The following is an 8,012-nucleotide window of genomic DNA, read 5'->3' on the forward strand; positions in this document are numbered from 1 at the left end:
CCCTAGGGTTTTCCTTTTGCCTAACCGCAGCTAGGACTTTTCTCCACCTAGGGTTACCACCCCCTAGGGTTTTCACCTTGCCTAACCGCAGCTATGACTTTCCTGAAACACTCAGTCATACACATTAGATAACAATTAAACTTAACTTTGAATCCCTTTGCCATTATCAAAACTATGGTTCGATCGTCGGATGCTTCCCGCACCAACATTATCTATTTCTATATGTTGTAGGTGTTAAATTCCATTTTAGTTTCTCAATAGGTATGCCTGCTGCTAGTTGTCTCTATATTTTGTAGGTATTGAAATATGTTCCAATTCTTCACCATGTGTATAAGTCTTTAGTTGTTCCGTCAGGTATTGAAATATGGGTAGGAACTGAATTTTCCATTTCTTTCATCTCCTTCACGAATGTATAATTCTGTGTCTTCTTTAAAGGATAAAAAGTATACAGAATGAACGAGATGTGCTAATGATAAAAGTATAACATGAACAAATAGGTTGCTTAAGTTTATCCCTGCAGAATTTTAGTGCAGTTTAGACCTCTTTGTAGGCAGATTTGATTAAGCTAGTAAGCAGATTTGATTAAGCTGATAGTGCAGAATTTTGATTAAGCTTGTATGCAGAATTTTGATTAAGTTTGTGTACAAATTTGATTAAGCTAGTAAGCAGATTTGATTAAGCTTGTATGCAGAATTTTGATTAAGTTTGTAGGCAGATTTGATTAAGCTAGTAAGCAGATTTGATTAAGCTTATAGTGCAGAATTTTGATTAAGCTTGTATGCAGAATTTTGATTAAGTTTGTAGGCAGATTTGATTAAGCATAGTATGCAGATTTTTGGTTTAAGCATTCCGATGTTAGAAGTTGTTTAAATATTTCAGTCTTTAAGGAAGCATTCTTTTATTAGAAGTATTAACAAGTTTAAGCAAGATAAAGAAAAGAAAGAAAAAGGCCAATGCCTTAAGTAGATTCCAAAGTCAAGACTTTAGGGATTTTGACACACAAGGTACTTGTTAAAATGTCAAGACATTTAAAGAAGAAGTAATAAAAGATAACAAGTATTTTATTTTTAAGAGGCTAGTACCCGACTTCCGAGGTTGTCGTTAAATAAATCCAGGTGACCAATTCTGTGGTCTTGGCCCTGGTAAGACCGAGGTCTTTATCCTCGTAGGACTGGTGGCTCGCTACCCCAGTTTCTATTAGGGAGCGCACTTTGGTACTAAGCATGGGCCCAAGAGAAGTTGATCATTATTTTGAAGTATTAAAAGTATAAGCTTTTGAACAAGTAAAATAAGTTTCACATAAGTAAAAAAGTATAAAGTATAAGATTTTAAACAAGTGAAATAAGATTCAGAAAGTGTTTAAAATTCAGCAAGTTTAGTTTTTTATGCTAGCATGATTGTATAAATTTGTTTTACATGTTTAGCATTTCAGTATGTTTCTTTTGCTTGTAGATGAGCATGAGTAGTTTTCCTTTTGAGCATTCAGCTTTTAGATTTCAGTATATTCACATGCATATTCGAGTTTTGTGAGTTAGATAGCGCTTACTAAGCAATTTTGCTTATAGTTTGCATTTCCTCTTACTGCAGATAAAGGAAAAGGAAATCTATAGCAAAGGAAGGCGACAAGGAGGTGCGGATGGATGTGTGATGCCTGGACTATAGAAGCCTTGGGACTTAGTTTAAGAATTTGTTTAGATTAATTCTTTATTTAGGTTGATAAGAAAATTTTGGAGTAAGAAGTTGTATTTCATTATGTTTCCGCTATTCATTACTTGCATGATCTAATTTATTAAACTGCGTGGATTGTGTTATTTTGCTTGTGTATATATGTTTATGTTGTCACCGGTACAGGGGAGATGCTGCCAGAATTTTTCGGTAGGAACTTCTCTGGGACGTGACAAATTTAAGTGTTGCTAATATTAGCATAAGTAACACTAGTTAGTAGGGTTAATAGTCAAGTAACGGTCACCTTAGAGAGTAGTAAGGAAGGTGGGTCGTTACATTATGTGCCAAAGTTTAAAATAAATCTGTCGACTGATACAGTCAAATCGATTTACTTTAGTATCAAAGTTAGTTTTGAGCAAAATCGATTGATGGTTCAAACGATCTCAGATTGATATAAAATTAATTTCTATGTATTTGTTTAGTTTTCCTGATTATATTCATACATTTAAATATTAATTTAATCAAATATAGTAAGAGCAGTGATTTTTTTTAATATGAATATTTTGGAAAATCGAATTCAAACATATTCGTGTTTAAAAAATTGTTGCTCTAAATATATTAGTTCAAATTGACATTTGAAAACATGAATATATCATGAGAACTAGACAAACACTTAAGAATTAGTTTCATATCATTCTGAGTTGTTTAAGTCCATCAGTCGATTGTGGGTAAAATTGACTAATGGACCAAACATCCTCGAATTGATATTTACTTTTTTTTTTTACGTGTTCATCTATTTTTTTTACTATGTTATTGTCCTCAAATATCAATTTGATTCCATATACCGAGAGCAATGATTTTTTTTTTTAACATTAATTAGATTTTTTAAACATATTCATGTTTTCAATATATTTGATCAAATTGATATTTGAAGGCATAAATATAATTAAAAGAATTAAATGAGTATATCGAAACTAGTTTTATGTTAATTTGAGGTCGTTTGATCTATCAACTAGTTTTACTTAAAATCAGCTTTCATACTAAAGTAAATTGATTCAACTGATTTTTATTATCAGTCAACTGATTTGCTCGAAACTTCAGCATAGAAATAAATAGATTTGATTGATATTAAATATCAGTTATTGATTTCCAAACAACAATCCATTCGACTGATTTATTTTTATTAGTCGACTAATTTTTGGACAGACGGGTAAAACGAGAAGTGAGTACATGATTTGATAATCTTGAAACTAACATAAGTGATTTGGTAATTTCAGGAATTTATCTATGTGATTTGGTAAAAAGTTTAATATATTTTTTTTAGCATATAAAATTTGCCTCCGTGACGAGTTCTCCTAATGACACTGATAGTGTAGATGATTCTACAAAAGATAAAATTCGTCATCCTACCATTCTGATGCAATCCGAGCGCAACAAAATAAATATACTAATTTTAAAAAAAAATATATCCCAAGTCCTTAATCTTATTTATATCCCTGATAAATAAAAATTTATGTATGACTCCGCTAGTGATATTCATACGTACTAGATCATGAACTTAACACGATCCAGCATCCTTTGATTACGTCCCCCATTTAGAGGAAAAATTTCTATAAACACGCTATAGTTGAAGATCAAACTACGAGTGTCTAGGTGACAACCTAAATATTCTACCATGACACCATAATCCTAGGATTAAGGAAACTAAATTTAGCCATCATATGAAAAAAATAATTTTTCAATCTTTATTAGAATTTGATCTTTATTTAATTCTATAAATCTATTATATGATAATCAACTCGATATTTATCAATGCTCATGATGGCTCATACGAGTACATATTTTATGTGTTGATTAAGTCAAAATAATATGGATATATGATAAGTGTATGAAAAATTATGTACGAAAATATTGATTGAATTCGCGAGAGAATAATTTTTAGAAAATAAAATTCCTTCACATAAAGAGGTCATTTATTCTCTGTGGAGCCGATGGTCACAGAAATTAATAAATATGAAAAATATAATGTATAATTTACATGATTGGCCTTCCGTTAGGGAGGGCTGACCGAATCGATCAATCACAAATTCGGTCGACTTAAACAAACCCAATTAGGTTTAGGGTTTCCAAAGGGCTATAAATAGCCCCGCTATCGTATCTCAATTCCTGTGCGCCGGCTGCTGCTAACGTTTCTCCTCTCGTTGCTTTTGCTGCTGGCTTCCTCTTCAGTTTCATCATCTTCTTATTCGTTTCTCCTAACCCTAGGTGCTACTTTCTTAGATTAAACTTTCCTCCTCTGGTCTTCTCCTTTCTATTCGTTTTGATGTTGCTTTCTTTGAATAAACTTTTGTTTTTCTTTGGGGAATCAAGTGACGAGAACGTTCTGCAACAAAATGATGATTTATTTCATGATTTTGGCTTATAAGTCTCTGATGATACTCATACTTTCTTTTTCTTCAATTTATCGTTGGATTGTACATCTTTTGAGCGTTTTTTTTTGTTTTTGGATTTCCTAGTAAAATTAGGTGGGATATGATGTAAATTATTTGGTCCGTGTTTCTGATTCTATAGTGACAGAAAGCATTATATCCAACTCTGATCCCATCATACGCAATCTCTTTATTAATAAGCTTTTTTTTTGTTTGGAAAACAAATATTTTTATTTCTTTGTTTGCAAATTTCTTGTGTATTTTCTCACTTTAGAATGATTTTGGTTGAAACAATCGACTAGATTGATTAAGTTGACTTAGGCTTGAGTAGCAAGATAAAATCTAGTTGATTAGTAATGTTGACTTACTTTCATTGGTAATCCTCTAATGATTATTGGGTATATGCTTGTTCCATTTGATTGTAGGTTAAAATTGAGTTGTTAGCTGAAGAGCTAAAAAGTGAAGAGATCACCTATTTTTTTTTGCAAAAGTGCTCAAAGGTCTACGATCATGTGGATCAATTTAAGTTTTGGTTATCTTCATTTTTAGTTTATTATTATTTTTTTAGAGGAAGCTTATTGTAAATCCTTGGTATTAGCTCTTGTAAAGGATGATTGTAATGGATTTAAGTGAGGCCTTGGAAGCATGTTATATAGTTATATTTTATTATCATATTTATTTTTTTATTTATAAAATATATATTTAAGAAGGGAAGTTTTCGACGTAATTGTAAAGTTAATGTTGTGTTCTAGAGGTTATGAGTTATAGTTTTGGAAATAATCTTTTGTAAGTTGCGGACGATATATCTTATAAATTGTATGAGTATGTTCTTTTTATAAGCATTTACGTAATCACCAAGATCTTATCTGTCAACTTTTGTTTAAATCTATAGATAAAATGAAAAATACCTTAAGCTTGTGTGAAATAAAGCACGAGGCATGTGAATTATTTTTATGCGTGGTTAGTTTCTTGATTGTGATTAGAAAACGCATAACTCAGCGAAGATTGGTGGGTGCATAGGAATAAACTAGATGAACATTGGTTGTGATTTGAAAAAGCTTAAATTAGGGAGGATTTTGGGTCGTGAAGAAACTATATCAATAATATACTCAACATAACACTAATGAATAGTGTAATCAATAAAAACATAATTTTGACTTCTTGTGTTGATGTTTATGAAGATGGACATTGGGGTAATAAATAGGATAAAAAATTAAAAAAGTATTTTGAAGTTGATGTAACTAAATAGAATACTATTAATGAGATATATGATGAGTTTTAACCTTTTAGTCTAAGAAAAAAACCCATAGTAGTCTAAGATATGTGACCTATTAGAGATGTGTTAACAACGTCCAATAAATATCAAATTTTATTTTCAATCATTATTTTGTTAAAGTGTATCATGAATTGAACTATAAGAGTTTAATATTTTTTAGAGATTGAAATGATATATATATATATATATATATATATATATATATATATATATATATATATATTTATTTATATTTATTATTGTAATTTTCTAATACTTATTGATCTTGGAATTGATAAGAGGTAGACCACATGTGAGCTTATTATTAAGAGCACATATATTGAACAATTAATAGGATATTATAACGTTCATGGGCGTTAAAATCAATCCATGAAGGTGTTATAATGTTCATAGGATAATAAAAACATTGAAATCGTTCAATGACACATGTTGTCATTTAGATATTTCCTGATTAAAATCATGTACATTTTTTGATTAATCCTAGTGATGGGTGAAAATTTTTTATAATATCGAACCGATCATCTCAAGAATAACTAATGAAATTAATCGTGATTATCATTTTTTTTTCTTCCTTCAATGAAATGAACACGTTTAATGATTCATTGCACACGTTTAATGATTTGCTTTTATATTTTTTTCTATGTTCCTATGCGTGTCCCAAAGTTATTTTTTTATTAATATATATATATATATATATATATATATATATATATGTCTGTTAAAGAAATAAAAATAAAAAAAATTAATTTTTTGTTCAAACGGATAGTTTTAAATCTTTCCTTTTGATTTTTCAATGGATAGTAAAAAAAAAAAAAAATTCATCTATAAGTATTTATCATCTTATTTCAAACATCTAAATCTCTCTAAAAATATTTTCTTATTTTTTTTCCAAAATGGATTAAAATGATTGACAAATTTTTAGATTTATGAATTATTAAAACTTGCTGGAAGAAAATCCTTCTTAAAATTTATAATTTTCATCAAATTATTTATATTTTTTATATCTATTAAATTATCCACATAATTCATATCCACTAAATTCATATGGTCCATATTCATTAATTATTTATATAATCCATATACATAAAATTATCCATCTAATTCACATATAATCGGTGCACCTTTTATATCTTTGATAGAAAATGATCGGTTTACTTTGATTTTTGTTCTAGAGACTTAACTGTTTGATCGTGAATCCTCAATTGAACTCGTAAATTTGGAGAAGGCGGATTCTGACATTCGGGTAGAAGAAAACGGTCAACATGGAATAATGTTGAAGACGAGGTTTTATCGAGGTCGTTTGTTGCTATTAGTGATGATTCAATCATCACCAATGATCATAAGGTAAGGTGGATGTTTTTTAGGGACGTATTGCAAGCTACTACAATGAGAATCGTCGTCCATGTACATCTAATAAAATTGCTAGTGTCAACGATCACACTGACGTAATACTATATAAAAAAAGGTATATCTCTTCAACGTAAATTACAATAGTATTTATAGTGCGTATCAACGACCACAATGATGAGGACATATTGCAGCTTGCGTATGAAAAATATCACGAGGAAGTGACCCTTTACATAGAGATCAGGTATTTTTGTACCTATTTGAAATTGACCTCAAGACCTATTATAGCAACACTCATACAAATACCAACTAAAATAACTCGTTGGGGCAGGTTGAGATCCTATCTTGATCTTATAGGTGTTACTCTATCTCTAGTTAAACCATCAAACATATGCACATCTCTATTGTATCTTTTTAAGCACATCTCTATTGCATCTTGTTGTATAGTTTTCTAAGTGATATCCAAAGTACTAGCGGAGCGCCTGGAAGTTATGGATTGTTTATTAGATTGGGCATAAATGACTTTTCTCCAAGACTATTTCATAAGTCATCCATCTCGAGCATGTATGGAGAATCGTAAAAGGCCGTCCAATGTTTACTCCACAGTCTGTTGATCACTTTGTTGGCATGAAGAAGGTAAGGACCTTGGAGTCGGGGGCAAGCAACACCTCATCTAACTAAGATGCGAATCTACATTTAGACCTAAATGAAGAGAAACTCGTCCAATGTATCAGAAGGCAAAAAAAAGAAAGGGAAAAGACAAAATGAAATCAGACATTGAAGATATGACAATAAATTTGGACAATATGTTTACAAAATTTATTCAGTATACAAATATAAAAATGACTAAAGTTGAAATGAAAAAAAAACAACTAAATGTTGAGGAGATGAAAGCAACGTTGCTGAGATGAAAGTAAAAACTACCTTAACCAAACTTCAACTAAAGGAATAGGCAAACATTTCGAAGGACAGTTCAGAAATGACAGAGGAGCAACTTATCATTCATGAACATCTATGTTAAGAGATTAGGGAAAGATGAAATGTGTAATTTTCATTTATTGTACTTTTTAATTAATATAAATTTTGATTATTATACTTTTTAATTAATGTAATTTTCTATTATTATAGTTTTTCAATTAATGTACAATTCCTAGTTGATTAATATAGTTATTGCAAAGTATCCATTGGAATATAGTTGTAATATAGCCATCGACAAGAAAAAATAAATAAACACCTTGGAGTATATAATTCTTCATTCTAAGAACATTCCTCCAAAACGTTTTAATATTTAAGTA

The 8,012-nt window shown here is 30.0% G+C and overlaps 1 long non-coding RNA gene and 1 other non-coding gene across 2 annotated transcripts; both read left to right on the forward strand.

The window, feature by feature from the left end:
• The first annotated feature begins 3,812 nt into the window (after window positions 1-3,812).
• Window positions 3,813-4,766, forward strand: LOC122024168. Its single transcript, XR_006123351.1, has 2 exons — window positions 3,813-3,930; window positions 4,520-4,766. It is a non-coding gene; the product is annotated as an uncharacterized LOC122024168 (long non-coding RNA).
• Window positions 4,028-4,103, forward strand: LOC122025979. The gene has a single exon (XR_006123967.1). It is a non-coding gene; the product is annotated as a small nucleolar RNA Z199 (small nucleolar RNA).
• Window positions 4,767-8,012: the final 3,246 nt, after the last annotated feature.

The sequence above is a fragment of the Zingiber officinale genome, chromosome 9B, assembly GCF_018446385.1.
Source record: "Zingiber officinale cultivar Zhangliang chromosome 9B, Zo_v1.1, whole genome shotgun sequence".
NCBI lineage: Eukaryota > Viridiplantae > Streptophyta > Magnoliopsida > Zingiberales > Zingiberaceae > Zingiber > Zingiber officinale.